This window comes from Puntigrus tetrazona, chromosome 24 (assembly GCF_018831695.1).
Source record: "Puntigrus tetrazona isolate hp1 chromosome 24, ASM1883169v1, whole genome shotgun sequence".
Lineage (NCBI taxonomy): Eukaryota > Metazoa > Chordata > Actinopteri > Cypriniformes > Cyprinidae > Puntigrus > Puntigrus tetrazona.
The window spans coordinates 11,946,020-11,970,528 of record NC_056722.1 but is presented as its reverse complement, the minus strand read 5'-3'; the positions used below and the strand labels follow the sequence as shown (position 1 = coordinate 11,970,528).

Below are 24,509 nucleotides of genomic sequence, written 5' to 3'. Positions count from 1 at the left end.
GGGTTGAGAAATACTTTCTCACCAAGGCTGTGGTGGAGTATTTCTTCCATTATGTTAAAAAGAAAGGTTACCCCTCCCTCCTGTCTTTAGTCTTGTGTAAATGTTTAAATGTTACCTCAGCCCTCGCCTTTGTGTCAGGCTGCAATTAAGGGCCCATGACTGTGAATAACAAAAGCAGCACTGCTCATCAGTGTCTGGCCCCAGGTGCTATTGACACGGCCGCACTTCAAAGACATTTTTTAACCTCTCGCATTCCCTCTGCTCAGGTATTAATCCACACTGGAAAACATCATCCTAATCCCACAGGAAAAAAAGGATACCCCAAACAGGTGAAGAAAGCCCAGTAATGCTACATGCACCACATACACACGCACACATATACCTTAATGCAGCATTTGTTCATGAAAAAGAGTTAAGTCATGGATATGAAGCGATTTAGCTTACTCCAACATGGGTTTTGCACTTTAAAACCACTGCAATCTGCACAATATTGGTTCACTACCAGCAGAAGTATTATAAATAAATCCTAAATATTTAATAGATCACCCAACACAGTTTTTTTTGCATTAACTTTTCAAATGCGAAGTTTTACAAGTCTCACTTCTGGTGAATCCAATAGATATATATCTGTTAAGAGATGAAAAGCATTTGAAGCATAATTGCATTTAATTCATACTCATTTCACTAGGTAGATTTGTCAATGAATTTAAATCTATGAAGTATTTTCAGCTTTCATCTAGCGTTTTATTGATGTGACAGGATGACCTCAGGTTAGAGCAGGTTATTGGAGCGCTAAAGCACAAAAGTTCACCATGCCAGAGTACTGACTTCATTAACACCATGACCCTTGTGCACAGTGACCTGCTGCAGTTTTGTCTGAAAGTTGTCTGATGACAAGGAACAAGCTTTCATTTATCCCAAGTGTAGAACAGGAAGGCAATATGTGTAAAGTAAGTATCACGGCACAGGAACTGATGCTTTCATATTGATAATTGTGTTTTGCACTACACTCATGCAAATGAATGTAAATGCACTCCCCCACACACACACACACACACACACACACACACACACACACAAATACACACGCACTTCCTCAAAATATCAGTTTCAGTGCATTCAGCAACTAAACTATACAAACCCTTTCTTCCTCGAGTCTAGCTCTCTACATCCATTTATCAGCATCTAAATGTTTCCTGTGCATCTCAGGAAATGAACAACAGAAAACAGTAGACAAAAATTATACTCAATCAAAATGCTGCCATGTTTCTGATTAAAATAAGGAAGACTTTTATGTAACAAGGGTGATGCACGCGAGATGTTCTTGTAAGTCATCGCACACTTTTCAAACCTCATAAGAAGAGACCTTCTGCTCTCTGCTTTATTATACACCCCACAGCGCCCTACATACGCTGCTTTGATCAGGTTACACACACACACACACACACACACACACACTCACATTCTTCCTAATTAGGGTGATTCTCAGGAAGATTTCAGAAATGTCCTAATTTTTTTTCTTTTTTTTTTTTCTTTTTTTCTTTTCTTTTTAAACTGGTTACACACGTTTTCAAAACTTTGCCCTTTTTTCCCCCAAAACATTACACATAAAACATAAAATGCAAAATGTCTCACATCTCTTGCAAAACGAAGCACTGCATTTAATTTCAAACTGAACATTTTTGTGTGTTACATACAGAATTGTGTGTTGTGTTTTGCAAAAAGTGTTTTATGAAATCAAATGCTGAAAATTATTGTCCGGCTTTGCAGATTTGGTGTGTGGTTCTGGTGTTTGTCCGTCAGGTTTAAGAAATTGTGTGACAATAAAGATTTTGTGTGTAAACAGTTGAAAAAAAAAAACCTAAAAAAACCCCCTAAAATTATTGCTAAACTAAGAACCTTGTTTCACCACAACATGCCTACATTTCTGGGATGTAACAAAACTGTGTGCCAATACAGTGGAATGTGAATATTCAAGCAGTCAACAGTTACAGTGAATTATTTCTAAACTGTTATACCAATCCTATGCAGCCATGCACAATAATTATTTATCTTTACTGACCTTAAAGCAATACTCAATTTCCACCCTGTAAGAACAAAGTTTAAAATTCAAATAAACGTGGATAGATAACTGAGATAATTGTGGTAGTATCATACAGTTTGGGTGTGTCTTGTAATAAATCACTCCTTGCAATTAACCCATGACAATTCTCTTTGTTATGTACCAACCCTGTTTCACTCAAAATGTTTTAGGGTTAAAGGTGAAGAGCACAGAATAGCATAGAGAAACTGCTTTAGCTAGAACACAACATTTCACCACATAAGATTATTTACATATTTTTATGATATAACAAACATAAAATCATTCAAACATAAGGAAAACCCTTTAATCAACTAGTTGTTAAGATTTTTGATGTTAATGGATTACTTTATTGCAGATTAAACGTAATGTAAAATATTAACTCAGAAGTACCTAGCCAAAGAATTTTCATGTAAATGTAACCTAAAAAAAGAGTACCCTAAAATACATTTATTTAATTCATGTATAGTTAAATATTGCTGCAGAGTTAAATATAGCTTGAAACTATGTAGACTATATTGAGATTAGGTTAGGTATATGTTTGATGGTGTAGATAGCTTTAAGGGTGGCCTAAGGTGTAAGGCATGGGTCAACAGTGTAATTATAAATGTAATTACATAAATTAAATGTAATGTAAAAAATGTATATACACAAAAGTTACACTACATTATTTATTTAAATGTAAGTACATAGTAGTTAAAGCCACCTAATATAAAGTGGGATCCAGTGTTTAAATGCTAAATATTTAAAGTGTACCAAATGTTATACTTGCAATAGTTCTACTTTTGCACAATCAAACATAATTTAATATCTTTATACCAGTCTATTAAACAAAAAGTGCAACTGCAGGGTGTTTTATTAAGTACATAAATATGTAAATGCAATATGCTATATTTCAAATAGATTTATTTTCCACTAGGGTAAAAGGATAAGCATTCACTTTTAACCAAGCTGAAATAAAGCAAAAAAAAAAAAAAAAAAAAAAAAAATTAATTCAGACTAGTTCAGCAAAATTGTTTAAATCTCTAAATATAACAGCTTAGTAAACTAGAAGTACAACTGCAGCATGTTTTATTAAGTACATAAAAATGTAAATGTAATATACTTTTTAATAAGACGCATAAGGGTCTTGCCATTTAAATGCAAAGTTGAAACGCAGAAAAATTCCATATTAAATTTTTCATGCATATAAACAATTCCCATTAGGTCAAATGGCTTACAAAATTAAAAACTTTGGAATGTAAATGAACGTTCACTTACATTTACTTTTTTCCTCAAACATATGGTTGGTTGAGATTCAGTTACAAATATTATGAGACAGGTTTATCTTCCGTGTTATAGTATTTTTATTTTTATTTTTATTTTTATTTTTTTTTTTTTTTTTACATTTTTCTGTCAGCTACCCATATGCAGAGGCAAAATGAGCTTGAATTGCAAAGGATTGCTTGGCCAGTATAATACTTTCCAATTACTTTCCAGTTATGTTGAATGACACATTATTCTGCTTTACCGTTTGTGTAAAAACATGATGTAACATTCATATAATGTAAAAACAAGCTTTGCATGTTCAGTGAAAACTTGAGGAAATTCATCATCCTGATGATGACAGGGCTAAATGTACATATTCACAATATCTCTCATCAGCAGCTTGTGAAGAATTTCATAAACTGAGGTTGCTCAGCCGTGACCCTCTAAACTGTCACACATTTCAATAGAGTAATTTAAGAGCTGCCAGTAAAGTGAAACTACTCCTCACGTTGACACAGTGCTTTAGATCAACAGATTAGAAAAGCAGAAAGAGAGATACAAGAAGTTTAATTTTGAAATGTGCTAAAACCCCAATAGATCGGCTTATTGTATAAAATATGTTTACTATCATTCATTTGTCATTTTATTTTAATAACAATTTTATTTTATTGTTATTTTTTTAGATATACTAAAGGTCATAAGTATGGAGACACTTGACTGAATTTATATTTATATTTATATATATTCAAATACAGAATACAGTCCTCTAATAAAAAAAAATGAGAAAAGGGAACAAGATGCACCTCATTCAGACAAAGGGTTTTAAGCAGCTATTTTTAAATCTGCTGGCTTAAATATAGGGGTCATTTAATTTTTTTTAATGGAATGTTTTGTTATTTTGCCATGCGTGTAATTTTACAGTTTTGATTTTCTACAAATTTTGAAGTATTCTACAAAAAAAGCTATATCGGGTGATAACTAATTGTTTCCAAACTTTTTACAGACCATGAGGGTGTTGTGCTTTATTGTATTTCTACTACCTGCGCACTTAGTTAAACTTTGAGTTCAAATTAGAACAATTCGTGGAATTCAAAGCTTGCGTGTAATCTGCTTCACATGTCAGTGCTGTCACATGGGCAATCAATGTAGACGTTAAATATTAGTTTTGCTTTGAAGGGCTGTAGTGTCGTGTATTTGCATGATGGCAGTTGTCTACATGTAAGAAAACGCTACACTGAATGCCACGTATGGCTTCCTCTTTATCTGTTACTAAACTCAGTAACTAGAGAAATACAAGAATGAAATACAGATATGAAGATATAAATAATTTTCCCTGAGCAAATTGGCACCAAATTGCATAAAAAAAGAATCCCATGAGACGTGGCTCTAAATGTGATTTCTATGGTGATTTTGTCATTAAAGAGATGTGGCTATATATCGCAGAAAATAATAAGGCTTTATAATGATAAGTGTTGACATGCTAATAACGTAGAGGTTTAATTTGTCCTAACAGAAGGGTCAGGAGTCCTCAAGACAAGATGTTCTCTCAGTAGAAACCTGTTTATGCTATAAATCTAATCAGATGTGAGCAGGTTCCAGAATAGGCAAAAGAGATGTGATACACACAAACCCTCTTTATGAAGCATCACGGTTTTGATAACAATATTCAGGAGACATTTGATCTTGCACAGAAAAAAAGACAAAAAGTTGATCACAAACTGTACTATATATATAATAAGTATTTGGACATTATTAAGGGAGAAAATTTTCTTTAAGGTCACCTCTGAATGTTTCCATTTTTATAGCATAGTATAGCATTGCTATAACATGAAATGTCAAAAACAACCCGTTTTACTTCCATAATAAGACTTACTAAAAGTAAAACAGAATATTCAAAGAAGGCCGTTTGACTGCTGAATGTGAAGTTTACAAATCAAAAGCATTTTCAAGCATTATTACCAATTATTGCTATAATCTACAATTCATGGCCGACCAACATTAACCTTTGACAAGATTTAAGAGGGTTACATTACGTACAATAGCCAATGCCTAAAAAGTTGTTTGTCATTTGGTTAAAATTAACTAATAGTTTGCATGGCCTTTGACATCAATTCAACTTCTTGTATTATCTGTTTCAGTTAATGCTATGTTTATACATTTAGTTTAGAGACAATGTAATGTTTTATGGACCTGTTATAATATCTGTGTGTAGGTTTCATTCCTCTTGAAAATGCGTGCCTCTGCTTGTTTCAACATAAGCGCAGCTTGCTTTGTAATTCATAATCAAGCACACTTCAGGTGTTCAAATTTTGTGTTTCAAGACCTATTTACATGACACTTGTGTGTTCTTCAACTGGAACTTCCTAAAGAGAACACAAAGAACGTCTTGATTTTATACCTTGACTGAACTTTACTTCCTGAGCCAAGCCCTCCCACGTGTGTAATCGCAGCTTTGGTACCCGTGGCTCACAGACGTACCATCCCAGCTATCCCGGTTCCAGCACACTCCCTGCGACACGCTTGCATCCCCCTCTTGTCTTCTCTGTCTGGGGCGTGTGGATACAAGGCCATCTGGGGGGCTTCAGTAATGCATTTACATACACACACAAATGCATTCAGGGGTGCGTCACAGCAGTGCATATAATCAAATCAAAGGGAAATTTCCCTAGTCTCTGGACCGAGCTTTGGGCTTCTTTCTGGAAGTGTCACGAATGTAACAAAGAATGAAGAAAGAGAGAGTGTGGCCCCAGGGCCTGGGATGCATGCATCATTCCCCTCTGCTTCTCTGACCGCATCCACCCATTGGGAATGGCTGTTGACCTAGACTAAAGCAGTGGGATTCAGTGGCAGCATCCTTAACCTGTGTGTGCCACCTCCACACTCACCCCGTCATTATCTGACTCCAGCAGTTCTCCACATTTTATCTCTTATTTATGCCTATTTTCAATTCTAGTGCAGCAGTGACCGCCCACATTTCCAGCACTTTTGTCAGTATTTTCCCCATTCATGATCTCTATTAAATTTCATAGAAATGAACAGATCTGAGAAGAAACAAAAACTTTGATTTAAACATTAATTTGGCAATGAAATACTCATCCAATCATAACTGTGAATAATGTATTGACAGCAAGCAAGGCAAAGTGACTTACTGTTTTGTTTATATTTACAGAAATAGGAATAGAACATTACCGTTTCATGAACATTCTCAGTGCATCCAAGTTTTTTTTTGGCTAAATTAATCCTGTGCAGCGACCAAGTGCCTTCAGAATATGAATTAAAATACTATGATTTGTTGGTTTTTCTTACTCAAAATCATCCCCTGTTGTTAAACGGCCACCGTTATATTTGTTTAGAACTATTTACATTTTTTTTCACTTGTAAAAAGTGCTTGATCGGTGCACATTTCTTGATTGGTCACGGAGCTGCAAATACAAATCAAAAGCAATGCAAAAATACATTCAGTCCATTAAAAGATCTCCAGAAGACAACAGTGTCATCATTCAGCCCAGTTCAGTTCAAGTCTTGGCAAGGGAACAAGGCTAATGCTAATTTATTGGTTGGCCTATAAAATAAGTCATTAATATAAAACACTATTCTGTCCGCTCATTTTCTGCTCACCTCATGTCAATCCTGTCTTTCCCTTCCTGTGTCTCTTTAGATTGGATCGTTCTGTTGTGTCTAACATTTCAGAAACTAAAGTTCATTAATCATCACATGTAGTTCTGACAAAATGGACCATGGTGTCCACTAGAATGCGCACAACGGTCTAAACACATCAGCACGCAACTGCTCATTACAGATGATCAGGGGATCTTTCACAGTGTGAGTGTGTGTGAGCATGTTTCTACAATAAGTCATCTGTTAAGATGGACTTTGTAGGCATGACGCAGACCTCCAAGTATGCATGCTCAATGGAAGTGGTCATTTCTCGTTTTTTAAAGCTGTTTCTGGCTAAATCGAATTATAACCATGGCGCCTGGTTGGCACATGCTATCAGGAAAAATCCCCCAAAACAGCACCAGCTTCACTCATGTCTGTCATACTCATACCACTGAGTCATGATGAATGAGCCACTGAAAGGGGCTGGTGATATTTTGAGCACTGACTAAACACAGATTGACACATGAAGCAATGGCTCAAAAAGCCCATAGTAATTTATTAAATGATGAGATGGGGCTGAAAAGGTGCATGAATAAACAAATAAATAAGAAAATAAATGGATACGTGGACAACTGAATAAATAAAAGTATTAGTATATCACTAAATAAAATAATGATTTAATATTTAAATGAGAGTGTTGGAGCAAATTTGCTCAGGGAAGATAATTCTGTTCTCAATGGAGACTTGTCTGATAAAGCCACACATAAAGAAGAAGACAAACGTGTGTGATATTCTCTGCACAAACATATTGTACACACTTGGACAGGAAGGAAGTAGAAACACACACATTAACACACTGACACATTAATCTATGGTGCTACATGACAGACAGATCCATGAATGTGTTTGTTTGTGTGTTTGTCTGATCAATAGCCATCAGTGACCCTCCGCTCGGCTCTCACAGCTGTGATACACACATTGAGTGTGAAGTCAAAGCGTTCTCTGATTCAGAGAGCTGTTTTTTGATCTGTTTTTCTGCTTCAGTCATTGCTAAGCATGCAGTTTTGATCAGCTGCCACACACTTCTGTCAAAACACAATTATTAGCTATAGATTGAGACAGCCCAATTATTTTGTTGAAAAAAAAACTAACAACAAACTAACTAAAATCATTAAGAGTGAGGGAAAATTAAGCAAACTACTTTTCTAACAAACAAAATATTCATATTAGAAAACCAGCAAAATGGTAGAGTTCTGAACAGGCATTAATTTAAAGCCTGAACCTGGCCCATACAAGACCCTCTCAACTAATCTAACTTAACCTAACTAATGGTTAAATTTTAAGATCAAATTCAAATTGAAATCAAATTCACTGACTGTCTTTTTCTTTTTCTCTTAAAAAAAGACCCAGCTAATTCAACAGTTGATTGCTTAATCTGGTATTAGCAAAATGCTATGCTACTATACTTTTATACTTTATACTTTATACTTATAAAAATCACAATGAAAACACATACTTAATAGTATAATAATATTATCTATTGGAAATTAATATGATATGTTTCTCAAAAATGGAAAATCTGTCACGGTGTGTTTGTGGGAAGGAGCACTCGACAAGAATATTACTCTTAACAGTCTTTAATATTGCACAAAAGAGTAAATAATAATACAGACAGGCAGGCAGGTAGGCAGAATTCTATAGGATCCAAAGCACAGCCATAATGACGACCCATTGTGGAGCCGATGAAGGGAAGAGCCATGGAGGCGGAATGGCCATCGACTCCATGGGGCTGACTGACAGCGGTGGAGCAGGTGGAGGAGGAGACCAAGATGGAGACGGAGAGCCGAAGAGCAAGGGTGACAAGGGTGGAGGTTGGCACAGACTACCGATGTAGAAACAGGATTCAGAAGGCCGCAGTTGACAGAAGAGAGAGGTGGAGACGGAGGGATGGAGGAGCCTGACAGAGCTGAAGGGAAGGTGGGACAAGGCGAAGCCAGAGGAGTGGAATCCCAAGGCGATGGATGGACGACAACAGACCAAGGCAGAGCCAGAGGGACGATGGAGCCTAGTGGACTGATCGACCAAAGTGAAGAGGAGGGATCTAGGAGCCATTGGGGAGCCGACTGGTCCACAGGGCGATGTGGAGTGCTGAGGGTGAGCATAGGGGCTGCCAGGAGACATCGATGGAGACTGGAACATTATCTCTTCAGGAAAAAGTTCTTTAGGCGCGATCACTGGAGGGGGCAGACTCTGTGGGGCAGACTCTTGGGGGCACTTTTGAGAAGCAGTCTTTGGGCGACTGGCCAAGACCGGTGGGACCTCAGGATACCTGGCCGGAACTGGCAGGGACTCAGGACACAGGGAAGGGTTAAGGTCCATCTCCAGGTCCCAGTCCTCTAGCTTTTCTTGTAGATCCAGCAGCCTCAGATGCATAATCACCCTCAGCCTTGGTGCAGTGGGTGGGGCTACACTCCTTGCTCTCGATGTACCAGGCTTTCTCCACCGTGGCGTGCTCTGTTGCGACTCTGTTGGTCTGCTCACGCCTGGGCTCAGTGGTCTCGTTCTTTCTAGCGATGGCTCAGTGGTCTGACTTTGATCCTCCAGTGTGCTCTGGTTGTTGCTCCACATTGCAGTGACATGGTGGGCTTGGCTCTGGTTCCAGAGGAGGGCTGGAGCACCCGCTCGATGCAAGCGACAATGCTCTCTCGAGGATGACTAAATAACTAACAATAAGTCTGCTAAATGACTAAATGCACAGGAAACTGTCCAGGTAACATTGGCGAGGAACACAAAATCTTCCATGTGGTCCTTGAGAGAATGTACCCCCTGCTCCAGCAGGAGAATCCGGGGAAAAAAAACATACTGCTTACTAACGGTCCAGTCTTCTATCACGGTGTGGTTGCAGGAGGGAGCACTCGATGAGAATATCACTCTTAACAGTCTTTAATATTCAACAAAAGAGTAAATAATAATAATACAGACAGACAGGCAGGCAGGCAGGTAGGCAGACTGGAACCACAACCATACATAAACGAGACCAGATGATTTGACATAGAACAAACAGGAAATTATATAGGAAAAGGAAATTACTTAATTAAGCACATGGGGCATGAAAAACAACAACAAACTAGCCCTAACATGTGACAGTGTCCCTCCAAGCTTTTTTTTATTTGTGTCAGATTGAATATGGCATCTACCCTGACTAAGGTCTATTGCGATTTGTGTATTACACTTGTAGTTAAGTGCATGCACAATCTGTAAATATACAGGAACAAATGATTGTAAATAAGACATGCAATCAGAGGGCCAACTCTAATGAGGAAGTCAGTCACACGTGTGGAGAAGTGTTAGCTATAGAAGAGAATAGTGTTAATTGCTGTGCTAATTAACGTATGATTGCATTGCACTTGTTTTGCACTTGCAGGTGATTAAATTTTTAACGAAACATATTACTTGGCACAGTTAACAGGTGCCCATCACACACACACACACACACACACACACACACACAATACACAGACACACTGGTGGGGGAAGCAGGCTAGATTCAGTCAAGCTGTGCTGCATTGGGGTAATATGCAAAGAGCAGCAACCTATTAAAAATTGGCGCGGCATTCTGGGTCGTCCAGATGCTGTATCGAAACCCACCGAGGCGTTATCAAAAAATTAGGCAAAGTCCCGGCTGCCAACTCACACCAGTCCACACTCTTCATTTAGAAAACATGAAGCCACCACAGGGACAGCGTGTGCTCAATATGACAGCGAGTTTGGCGCATGATTTATTCTGTCCCTGTCCGTGCGGGAAAATCTGCATCTGTCACGCATGCAGAGCACACGTGGGGATCCGATACTACAAGATCTCCCGAGTGAGGAGTTCAAATCAGTAATGCAGTTAAAATCATTAGAAACAATTTTGACATCTGGGTAACACTTTACTTAAAGGACCAGTTCTTACTTTTAACATATTGCTTATTGCTCATTCATATTGCTAACATATTGTCAGTTTATTAGTCTTTATTAAGCATATATTAATGTCTAGTACTGCATGATCGTATTCTGGATCCCTTATCACTACCCAAAATCTAAACTTCCAGTCTGATCTCTTGGAAATTCATACATATTTTACAAGGTGGCTAATTCAGCAAATCTGTATGACCTCAATTGTACAATTTCATACAAAAGTTGTATGTATTTTATGAGTTGCCAATTCATATGAATGTGCGCAAAGGATCTATACGTAACCCTGTCTCTAAATCAACCCGTTATTGCGTTTAGACAAATCATACAAAATCGAGGGAGGTCTTACAAATTTGTACAAATCAGCAGCCTCGAATAATACGTACAAATTGGTCGTGAGTCAGTGTTGAAACTTCACAACTAGATACTAATAATTAATAAGCATCAAATTATTGGTTGTAAATCTCTTAAAAGCAAATATGTTAATTGACGACTGTGTAATTTATAAATCAAAGGGGATTTATGGGAAATGTAGTTTGGTTTGTTAAAGTCTTTCTCTTGACAAATCAAATGAGTAGCGTTTTCAAGCAAGCATTGTCACTACTATTATGAAATACAAACAATATTTATTTATTTTGTAATGATAAATAGCTGTAAATCACCTAGTTATAGCACCAAATAAACATGAATGAACATCAGAAGGTATGCTGAAAGAAAAAGCACTTTCAGTGTTCATAAACATTAGTCATAATAGAAAGAAGCTTTTTGATAAGTATGTGCACCATTTTGCATGATTTTCTAAACCTAAACCTAAACATAACTCTTACAGAACACCTGTATTTTTACACTTTCAGCTAAATATGATTTACTACAGAATGGTTCCCATGTAGCACAAATAAACACACATGCACAAAAGAGCTATGAGAAACCTTTCACCTCCTTTTTTTCTTTTGTTTAATGAAAGATTGAAATCAATATACATGAGATAAAATTGTCTGAACATTTCTATTTTTTATATTGTCAAAACGGTCTTATTTTTCGTTCTTTTTTTCAGTGTGTTTGAGATCGATGGGTCTAGGAAAAAAATCAATTCTGGGTTTGGAGATTGCATTGATCCTATCCAAATTCAAAGTCCTGTGTGGGAAAACAGGTACAACTAAAAATAAAGAAAAGAAAACAAATCGAAACATATTTGAACATTGAATACAGATATGTTCAAAATAACTAGTACCTTCGGCATTTATAATTACAAAGGTCAAAACAATTTGCCTTTGCTCTAATTCCTTAATTTCTTAGAGCTGCAGGAATATTGTCACTGCAGTGATGACTGACTGATGGCACTACAAGAACACACACATATACAAGTCCTTCATTAAGGAACAACTTGCCATACACAGCAGATGAAATAGCACATAAAGAGTCACCGGCAAACATATCACAGCTGTATAACATGTTACTATTCACACACACACACACACACACACATTGGATGTATTTGTGGTTTATGAGGACTCTCCATAGGCTTAATGGTTTTTATACTGTATTCAATGAAAAAAAACAAATAGTTAAAAAACATATTTTTATAAAGATGGCTATATGCAGATTTACATCAACCTAAAAACACTGTTCACAATGTGATGTTTTATTAACAAGGTTCGGGAGTTATCTGAGTTCGGGTATATTCAGCTATATATATCCGTCCTTCAAGACAGCATGTCAAATATGATTTATGCCCTTCAAATCTGCACATTTTGTATGTCTCCCTTATCTGACACACCCATTTCAGATCCTGGGCTGTGTTCAACTCCACTTTTAGACACTCATGAACTTCCCAAAGCACTTCCCTTCGGGGGAATCCCCGCTGCCATTTTAAAGTGCATTCCACTTTGCAATGTGAACAAGAGAAGTTTATATGGACAGACCCTCGATCTCTCGATTTTGACAGAGGGAGCGAGTCTGCTTCATTTGAACACTTCACACCACTCCATAGACCACAATGCAACATGATTATGACGTCATCACAGATCGCATTTAATTTATTCCCTAAACAATTTATATATATTTTTACTTTTTAATAGCCTAATCATACCTATATACACATAGAATGCTACACCAAACAAATTTGTTAGGGGATAAATGTAAACAACAAACCAACTGTATAGCTCATTCTAAGTGATCAAGGGCTTAGGACATCCCATTGCATCCCATTCCATCCAGTTCAGCCCATTGCAAGGGTTCTGCAAGTAATGTGCATTCATGCAACATGATCAATGACGAACATCCGAGTGAACAAGACGGAGGGACGTTAGGGAGACAGACAAAATGTGCAGTACTTGGGGCGGATATCCCAGGACCAGGGTTGAGAAACACTGCTATAGCCCAACACCGCTCCACCGCATGCAACTGCAGGTAGCTTGGCCTGGGTCAAAGGTCAAAGATCAGATTGTAGGACACACCCAAAAATGTATGGGGGTGTGTCAGGGTAATTAGGTATGCAGCTAAATGTGCCTTTAGGGTGCTCTGGGTCTATGTGAGTATATGTAGCATGTAGTATATGCATATTGGTCCTTTAATGTGACTGTAAGTCCATGTGCAATGAAGTGTCATGCTTGACTTGATTTAAAATGCCACTAGTTTTGTAAAAATGACTTTGTGTACATTGAATGAGCATTCAGATTCAGCCACCTAAAGAATGTGTGTGTTGTAATGCACACACGCACACACAAATAAAATTAATAAGTAAACAGCCAAACAAACAAACAAACAAACAGTTCTGGCTATAAAATCTAAGCGGATAAGATAATTTGAAGTTACTGGACAAAAAACTGCAGTCATGACATCTAGACATGATTCAACAATGGCAGCCAGTTGCACACCAAGCACATTATTACTCTGATGTTGATAATACAATTAGTACATACCTGCGTACATACACTGCTTACATTTAAGTGCTATAATCGGGTTCCCGGTGCATCTACCAACCAAGGAAACATGAAAAAGACCCAGTAATTTTTTTGCTCTTAAAACACGCCAGCATTGAAAGTGAGGTCATTATGAAGCCCCTTATGCACCAGTTCCAGTTTCTTCTAATTGGGTTGTGACAATAGTCAAGGCATCATCGTGGTGTGGGTTCAGGTGTCACATACAGAGACAGGCTATCATATCGCTCAGGTGCAAAATCCCGGCATCCAGTTGTCAGTCTCTCTGGCATCAGCGCACTGCTGACTGCTCCATAAATATGACACCTTGTTTTGTCCTGCTGGTGTCTGGAGGTGCAGCGTGGCCTTTGAGGGGGAGACAAGTAAACTAATAGGCTCTCTCTGATGCATGGGAACACAGGCTCGCGGCTCAACGATTGCCCGGCGGCGACTCCTGACAGCCACATAATGACTGTATACCTGTCAACTGGAGGATATCTTTCGAGCCATAAATACAGAGTTGCCTTTTTGACATCATTTTTTTTTTTAACTCAGTGATCAACAGAACACAGGCCGCTTGTACCCAGCCTTTTTTCACAAACAAACTCACAAACTCAGACATGCACAGCCACACATGGAAAACAGCTTCTAAGAAAAAATGTGTGCTAGCATAATTGTGATTTTCTGCACTGCACTGCATTTGTTTGTGTATGAGTTGTCGGCAGAAAGCACAATGCAGTCACGATTTCTACCGTGGGGAGACCACCAGAACCCGATTTGTACAGCCTTGGTGAAAGGGGCCCAAGTGGACATGCTGTCCAGGGGCCCAGAAACCATAGCGGTGCCCCTTGGTATACTGCCTAAGGGTTACAGGGGAACACTATCATTCCATTTTCAGGCACAGCAATATCTCTTTCACATCAATTGTTTCTCTTATGCAGCACTGATGCTATTCCTATATTCTTAGAGGAAGATACAGAGAGAGAGAGAGAGAGAGAGAGAGAGAGAGAGAGAGCGTAAAAAAAAACCTTCTTAACCCTCCTGGTTAACAACCACTATTTTGGAGACTTCAAAATGACCTAAAATAAATAGCGAAATGTGCTATACAACATTTCTTGAGTTAATTCATCCTCTTAATTGTCATTTTGTAGAAATTACAAGTGAAGAAGTGAAAGGAGGGGGGTCTTGTGAACTTTTAAGATGGTCTTTACTCTGTATACAAACAACTGGGAAAATTATGCACACTTGTTGTTTAAAAAGAGTGGGATAACCGCAAAAACACATCTCGAATACTGAAATGTATAACTATATTAATATTTAATTATTACTATCTTAGTGAAATGCTGAAACAAAAAACTAGGAGTAACCATAAATAAAAATACCTAAAGACAAAACTAATCATATGGATCCTTTAAATATTTATTTATTGATTTATTATGATTATTGATTATTATTTTTGTGTACAGCGAAGGGTCTTGTGATCACAAAGGATGATGTGTAATAATGTGTAAATGTACAATATGATTATTTCTCATTAAATGCTACCAAAGCTAAATAATTAGATATATGCTAGTAAAATTCATAAGTGAAAATACTTTTTTTGTGTGTGTGTGTATACAGTGGGCCTTGGAATCCCAAAGGTTGAGAACAACAGTTACTTAATGTGTAATAATTTAATATGAAATTTTCTCATTAAATCTTTCCAGAGCTAAATAACTTGGTCTACGCTAGTCACATTCATTTTAGAACTCTATATACCAAAATATCTCATTTATGTCTGTAGAGATGTAAAGTTGCTGAAGCATAACTGAGAGTTTCATTAAGCTACCTGGCATATAAAAGAGCTACTTCTGAGCGATAAATTGTTAGGAAAGCATGTATATTGCACACTAGACCCTGGACACACTCTTTGGCAAACAATGCATCCTTTAAATAGAACAAACAGCATTGTTGTGCGGAAATTCAAAGCAAATGCAATTGCACATTAAAAATGCGAAGCACCGGGCAGCCCTCCATGAATGGAAATTATTTATTCTGAATGCACAATAAAGGTCCTTTTATTTATATGGAGGGTTATTTACAACTCACTAGCTGCTTACTGCCCCTGTAATGCCTGTGATATCCCAAAAGCAGCCACTAAATGAATGCATCTTTTCAAGATCAAGCTGGGTGTTTTTCTTCATGAGATATGTGTGGTCTGCTGCCAAGGTCGTGTTCAGTGTATTCTGCTTTAATATCTTGCAGTGCCTGTACACATTTCTATACTGAATATGTTCTCAATGCGATGTCTTATAATATTCACATAACTGGCGAGAGAGAGAGAGAGAGAGAGAGAGAGAGAGAGAGAGAAATCCGTATCTTTCCTCTACTCTGCACACACACATGAACACTTTCTCACATTTCAATATGGACTACATTTGTGTAAATTTGGAGAGAGAATTATTGAGCCCAATGAAATAAGTGTATGACAGGAAGAGGAAATGAGCAGCCGTGCAAATTAATCACTTCTTTATTAGCGGCTATGCTAATAATACCTACGTTCATGTGACACTCAAATTAATTGATTTAATTGTATAAAAATGGATGAAGCATGGTGAAAGACTCTCATCCTACATTCAACTATTTTGAATATTCTTGAAAAAGATCTAGAATGAATGCTAAATTAAAATAAACTGTTTAAATATACTGAAGCTTTTAGACAGCTCTCACACATCTGTTATTGTGTTGACACACTTTGCTTATACGCACGTTTTCATAATGACAGAGAAAGAGACTTAAGAAACCTACAGGGACACTCTCACACCTGCGTCCAAACTGGCATCTACTAAAGGAGTTAACTGAGCTAAAAACAGGAACAGATGCTACAAACACACCTAACACAGACAGGTGACATTATGTCACAGCAGTGTAATAGTGACAAACACTCACCATATGCATATGTTTATTTGTGCAACCATGAGAACTGTGGCAGAGGACAAATATATTATTAAACTGTTGGAGAGTTCAGAAGAGATGTTATATCACTTGTAAAATTGTGGGAGAATAAACAGACACAATTGAGCTCACTGGGGTAGCATATTAATTCGTCAGAAACATACCCAACACACATATGCAAATGTGAACGTGAATGCTTGGCCTGTTGTATACAATGAAGGCTTTTTCATTAATGTATCAATTAACTGTGCAATACAGTTGCCCTGAACAAACCTGGATGAGTAGCTATACATGCATCAACAGTTCTAGCTTTAAAACATACTTGATTCAGACTGCTGCTCTGCCATAAAATTAATAATTGAGGAGAAAAAAGACTGTCAAAAAAATTGTTTATACAAATACCTTTTATAGTTCACATTGTAGGCCATGCTAAGAATGGTCTCTTGCACTTTTTAATATAAAGTCACTCCTACATGTTCCTTTTAATAACTAAAATGTTTCTTGGGAAACGCAAAATGTTTATTCTATGGCATTATCTTTATTTTGTAGGAATGCATATGTTATTTTTAAAGAGTGTTTAAGTATCAGTAAAGTATGTTGGAGTTAGGGTATATTTAGTATACTGTGCACCTGTAGTAAATTGAGTGGAGTAGAATGATTAAGTGTTAAAATTAATTTTACATTGATATAAAGTATATTGAAATTCCAAAACAAGGCCATGTTATTGAATTAATCAAATGATGTATAAATTGAGTATTACAGCAAGTACATTTTTCCTCCCATAACTTCACCCAGTTTGAGATCATCCAGTCTGTGGATGGTCTCTGGCTTACATCCCCACTCTCTTTGCGTTCTGTTATCCAAACTGGGGCCTGGATGCGTTTGGCTGTGCTCTCACTCTCTGTGGCAGTGCATTGTGGGCCAATGCAAAGCTTGTAGCCCCAGGCATCCTCTGTTTCAGGTCCACGCGGCCCAGCGCTCACAGATGTTCTCCGTTTGATACCGCTCTCCCTGCGCTCTTGGAAGCGTGGGTGGCCAACCATCACGCCTGTTGCACCCATTGCTGACACACTATTGGCTGTGATAGGGTGACGAGTGTTGAGCAGAGGGGCGATAGGCGGTCGACTTTTAATCCTGAGAGCATGAATAATCCCGGTGAAGACCCCTGAAGAGCCAGAGGTGATCCTCCTCCAAAAAACTCAAAGAGAGTGACACAATTTTGCTTTTCATTTTTATAACTGCATCGTGTTTTTAAATATCGAACAATGAAATGCAAGGAGTCTTTTGCTTTCTAAGAATAATTAAAAAAACTAACATGACTGTCATTAGTATTTTGTTGAAAGATCTACAAAAAGTGAGGTGAATTTTGCTTTCATATCAAGTCTGTTCTGATAGGATTGTGGAGAACAAAGAAAATACAAATAATAAACTGCAACTAGCCATATAATTCAGTATAGCAGGGATAGAGAAATATAAAGGCTTACAGATATTGATACTGTTAATTGTTAATTGTTAATTGTAGCAGACTGGAAACAATGAAATAATGTTATACACACACACACACACACACACACACACACACATATATATCACTCTATCACGCTGGTTAAATTTTTTGCATTTGTACTTTGACTTTGAAAGTCCTATGATGTAACAACAGGAATGTTGCTGAGCTGCTTTCATTTGAATGCAGGTTGGATTAGCAGTGACAGGTTCTGTTTAGAGCTATTTCCTCATCCCTCTTCTCCCCCAATGGCCCGTTTACAATGTCTCTCACCTGATGAGAATGAAATCTAGTGACCCCTCATCAACTACTGCTGGAAATACCTCAGTTTCTCTCTCACACACCTTCTCTTTGAACTCTAATCATTCAGACATGATAAATGGAGCAGATACATCAGTTGATCCACTCTCAGGTCAACATATTACTTTTTATTTTTCTCTGACAGAAATAGCTGAGATCAGGCAGAAGAGCTGAGAAAACTACAGAGACAGACAGCAGTTGAGGAAGAATGGCAGAAAACAAACAGGCAGAAACAAACAAAGAGAGAGGGTGGCAGGAGTTTTAATAGAACAAAAGCAGTCAGGAAGAACATGAGAGTGTTAATGACAGATGAAGGGGTGTATATTAATAATGGAGAGTGGAGTGGAATAGAGTTTTACTAATTCAGTACTGCTCGCTCCCCTCTTTATCTCTCTCACACCTTCATACTAGAGTAACAGGGCCTGAACAAGTTATTCAGAACTGGATTTTTCAGATATTCTAAAGAATTTCTGCTTGCTGCTATTATTTGAAGATGATTTGAGTTTTTGGCAAACTGATGTCAAATCAAGCCGAAATGTATTCGTTTAGCACTTTTTACAAGTGGTATAGCATATCCAAGTATTGTCAGTAAGAAATAATATAATTTAGACCATACAAGCAATCAAGCAATAAATGAATCAAATGAATATATTTGGTCCCAAACTAATTCACAACGAATCATCTCCCACAGCCAGTTTCACTGATCAACCAATTACATTTTTTCAATTGGCTAAGGTTTGTGATTAACTGGTTTGGTGTAAAAAAAAAAATCATGCATATGTATGCATATTAGACCAAACTTTATTACATAAAGTACTTGATGATCTAAAAACAGTTAGCTAAATACTATATATCGCTTTGCATGAGTGTACTGTATTTATGTGAATTAAATTATGTGATATTTTGCTTAAATAAGTAACAGCACACATTTCGTCATGATTTTAGGTCTCCTTCATTTACCAAAGAAACAATTTTAAAGTTTAACTCAAGCATGAGTAACTGCGTTCCTGCAGCTTAACTTGTAGAGCATCAAGCCAAGGTCATGAGTTTGATTATGTGATAGTAATAGTGATGTTTGACTTCCATCTTGACCTCCAGTTGCTGCAGGTATTCTGTGTTAATTTAACAGCTAGTTAGTCCTTTGTTCTGTTTATTGTAATGTGCTCCACTGACCTGCAATGCTGTGTCTGGCTGTTGTTTAACTCTAGTGCGCTGGTTCATGAAACCACTGGTGCCCAAGCAATCATGTTATTCTCATAGTCTTGATTGGTGAAACAAATTGAATGCAAATGAAACTCAAAAAGAAAGAAAGGGTGTTTGAAATGGAATCAAAGGTGCAAAAGAGAGCCCATCTGTGAGTGATTGATAGCAAAGAGTTTAAGCGTGTTTCTACAGAGCCACGTTCTCATACAGCTGCCTTTGCTCATTACAGTCGAGCATAACTCACATTGTGATGTCGGCCGTATATGTCAGAGAGTCATCTCAACCCATCCACCGCCCGCTTTTTTTCTGCTGCTTTCTGTCAATCCATCACGGGTCCAGCCACACACACCTGCCACCCTCCGGCATGCTGTAGCTGCAGGCCACAACTGCCTCACCGGTGACTGCTAGTGCACTATGAAGGAGCCTCATTTCCCTGTCAGATGTTGAGTGGGTGCTGCAGCAGCATTTGCCATGTAGAGTCTCAGGCGGCATTGTTTGTGTGAACATAAGTTGGATCATTGCACTTAAAAGCAACGTCTGTGCGCAGTGTGCAAATTCTACTCTGCAGGTTCACAGCAACTATAAGAAGCAATTTGTCTCTATGGCTCCTCACACTTCCTGCTAATAAAAAAAAGAGCTCAGCAAGCCATTTTAGACACGTTGTCGTTATAATTAAAGGTTCAGACAGACGTCACAAATACAGCTGTCCGTTTGAAATGTCACGCTTTTCAGTAACTGGGTTAACGGCACATTTTCCTCAGAGGTGAGACATGTTTTTGTCCCAACGCTTCCAGGAAGACCCGACTAAAGTCTTCATGAATAAAAACAAGGGTTTTAACCCTGCCAGCTTAGCTCGCCTTTAGACAGAGATTCCTCCACCAAAATAAAAGAAGTGCACATTGTAGACGTCTCCAGTCTGTTCGAGGACTGAGTCTGGTCATGGTACTCATGCAGTCCTGGAAAACAGAATACACAGGCGTTACATAGGATTATTGAAGCCACCGTACAAAGACAATGGTGGGAGTTGATACATCGAGAGAGATATGCGTGGAGTGACAGCCATGGCAGGCGCATGGAGCGCAGAGATAGGAGGAATTAGCTCCGTTACAAGGCCGCAACAACAGCTATTGTCTGCGTAAACATCAACAAGAGCTCAGCGTTCCCCAACTTGTGGATTTGACGGCCGAGATTGAGATGATGCGCCGTGCTCATTGTTTGTTAAATGCTATTAACCGCCGCGCCACTGACGCATAAAAGTACGAGCTGATGTAAATGACAATTCCGCTGTCATAATCCACACGCTGATGGGAAACCTTACAGCAGCCTTGTGTCTTAACAACAGATTACTTCCTGAGCCTGGCTCTTCACCTCTTCCCAAAGACTGATGCCACAGGATTTCTGCTTCTTTATACATCTGCTGATGTTCATTCTCCCTCTTTCATTCTTCCATTGATCCTTCCACAGCATTCAGGTTCTGCCAACGGTTCATGCCTGCAGGGGTCCACAAAACCCATTATCAGGTAGAGCACCCACCTCCATGCTCTTTAACTCAAAGATATTTGATTTTTTTAGGGTGTGTATTAGTGAGCGCGTGTGTGCGTGCATACATGTGTCTTTCTTTAACCTTCGATGGGGATTTTAAACCTTTTTTTTAAATAATACAAATTGCTATAGCAATAATAACAATAAAAGTTTACATTTCACGTTGAGTAAGTTTGTATCACAGTCAAATTAATATGTGAAAAAAAAATATTTTAGACACATAATTGCTACATTAAATTATCGATCATTTACTATAACAGAGACCCCCGTAACAAAGCAGGTTAATCAGTACACCACTTTGGGAATTCACATTGCAGTCATTTGCAACTGGGGCTTTATTCAATCAAACAAACCTTAAGTAGTTCAGTCCAAATGAATCTGCTAGCTAAATGATAACCAAAGGAAAGACACTCTGAAATATGCACACATGCCAATTAAGTGAGTAAAACACAACAAGACAACATGCGTCCAGTGCATTGGACATGCTGTGGTTTTGGTAAGCTGTACATTCTGTTTGTTTGAGGGCATGTGTGTAGTGCGGTACCTTTCACCAGGCTGTGCAAGTACAGTGTGTGTATGTGGCTGGCGGCAAGGTTTGTGTTGGATATCTGCCACCCCAGATAATTCACTCTATTGGGCTTTTCAGCAGACACTGGATGGGCCATGGGGAATCAAGCCAGAACATCAAAACTGAGTTGCACTGGCTTACATTCCAGTATTTCAGGAACTCTCATTCATATTGAGATAAAGTAGTCCCCTGATTTAAAGTGACTATTTATACTTTATCAGACAAACGCATTATGGCTTATATTTCAATATATCAATAAAAAAGTAAGAACAGATTCCTTGTATAGGGAGGTGGAGCAGAAGTATATGATCATTACAATGTTTATGTGGCATGCTGGGTCTTGCCTCCTCTTTTGGCTTTGAAACCCAAAGTAGCAGTTCCTGTGACCCAGCCTGAGGGGCAGCAATGCATTGTGGGAGTCAGGTACTTATAATAGCATATCTGTTTTTCAGTAGAACAGACATAACATTGAAATATTTAATATTCAGAAATGTGCACCGTTCAAAATGGCCTTTAAATTTCTATTTATTTAATGAATTTGAAGTGTGGCAGAAGACTTAATGCAGAACTATCAATTTTAATTGAAATAGAATGACTTTTTTTTTTTAATTTAATTATCTGTGTTGTCATATAAACAGCATATGATGGATTTTCTTTTATAACAGCGATGAATCGTGTTTAAAATATTTTTAACTCACTTTCAAAAATTCAAACGTGTATATTAATTATATTACACTGTTTTTATAAGTTATTATTTTTATGCCCTGTGATAAAAAGAATGCTTAATTTCACACAATATTTTTGCCAAGAAAATTAAGTTATTAGAAGTCAAGAAAATTCATTATTATTTATTTTTGTCATGAGACATTTATGTTTTAACTTTAATTGAATACCCTGTGAAGCATGTGGCCAATTCAAGTTGATTTGAACTTATGAGCTGAAATTCTAAAGTTAATGCACATAAAATACCCATTATTATCAAAAACCAAAAAGAGAACTAAAACATCTCCAACTTAAGTGCAAATAAGAAAAAGAAAAAGATATTTTCTGTTAAAAAGATTACAAAAAAGAGGTGAATGTGCGCAAGCAAGCGTATACACGTTATGGTGCGGTTGTGTGTATGTGGATTTACTATGCATGAGCATGTGTCCCTCATGACATCAAAAGACAGAGACAGAGATGAAGAATGTGTCGCTATGTGTGTATGTGTGCGTTTGATGGCACTTGAAGTCGGGTTCTGTCCCCACGTTGCCGTTTCCTGAGGGCTCGGACTCAGAGTGTTGTCACCTTGGAGTATTCCGGGGCCTGTGAAGCGCTCCAGTCCTCTGTGAGAATGTCACGTCCCGCCCAGGGCAGTTTTGACAAACAGAGTATATATTGATACATGATAAAGTATGCTAGAAATCACCCCACTGCTAAAGGCTACTATAGTTTTAATATCATCATTTGAATTAACAAGCATTCTGTGCAGGAATAATGAGTCTTCATTATTCAAAACATCATCCTTAGCCGCAGAGCTCTCGGGCTATTACGGCATGAGAACTTAATGAAGAGAAGATAAAGAAGGGTTGAGATAAAAGTTTCAATGGCCTCACTCAGTAACCAGAATTAAATTTTAATGCAGGGTGGGAGGTGATGGATGGGCACACTAGAGCTAAAGCCTGCTGAGGTGGAGGCCATCTGATGACCAAGTACAGGAGCTGACATATAGATCCTGTCTATGCCAGCCTTTAGATTTGGGTTTTACAATGGAACGTTATCAATCTGCGATGAGATTAACAAAACATACTATGCTTAGCGATTCTACCCCAAATAAATAAATACAATTAATATAATAATAATTTGTATGTACTTTATTTGAAACGCATATAAAATGTCCATCTGTTTGGATTGCACAGTTTTACCATACACAAAGCAATAAACGGCAGCAAATGCGATAAGCATTCGTTTACAAATTTAACAAACATGATTTCTGTACTCCGAACAAAAAAAGGAATAGTGTGACTATTTGAATCTATTAGATTCTATTTCAGAAAATAATAAATCTTGAATTATACATGGGTGGAACACAGAAGCACACATTTTCAAGATTGTATTGGTTACTGTTTAATGGAAGTCAATTAGGGACTTGGTCTGTTAAGCTCCAAAATGACAAAAAGCGCCATACAAGTAGCCTATAATCTGAAATGTAAGTCATTATTCACAGATAATATTCCCCTGTGCCGTAGCTCTGAGAAGAAGTCACGCAGAGTACAAAATTGTCGAGCTGACATACTTTGCAATAACAGCATACAGGTCTGGAACAACATGACGTGACTGCATTTAAAAAAGCATTTGTGTGTGCATGTTTGAATGTGTTTTTTTTTCTCAGGGGTTTCAGACTTGAGTGTGTTTGCCCGTTCAAGCATTGTGAAGCCCGCTGGAGGACATCTTTGTGAATGGAGACATCTGATGAATGAACGGGTCTGGTGAACAATCTGCACTCTGCAAGCATAAAGCATTGGGTCTTGTTGAGAGAGATTCACAAATCTACACATCTCTGACTCTTAAGTCACCATAGAAACCCTCTAGCCTGCAGATGCAGACTTGGACGAGTGTGACACTTCCTGTGTGTGTTTCAATGCTTGAGGAGAACTGTGAGTTCAATGTATCCAA

The 24,509-nt window shown here is 37.9% G+C and overlaps 1 long non-coding RNA gene across 1 annotated transcript; it reads left to right on the top strand.

Annotated features, from left to right (window-relative positions):
* Positions 1 to 258: 258 nt before the first annotated feature.
* On the top strand, positions 259 to 24,509 carry LOC122329540. Its single transcript, XR_006247920.1, has 3 exons — positions 259 to 329; positions 858 to 950; positions 24,226 to 24,509. It is a non-coding gene; the product is annotated as an uncharacterized LOC122329540 (long non-coding RNA).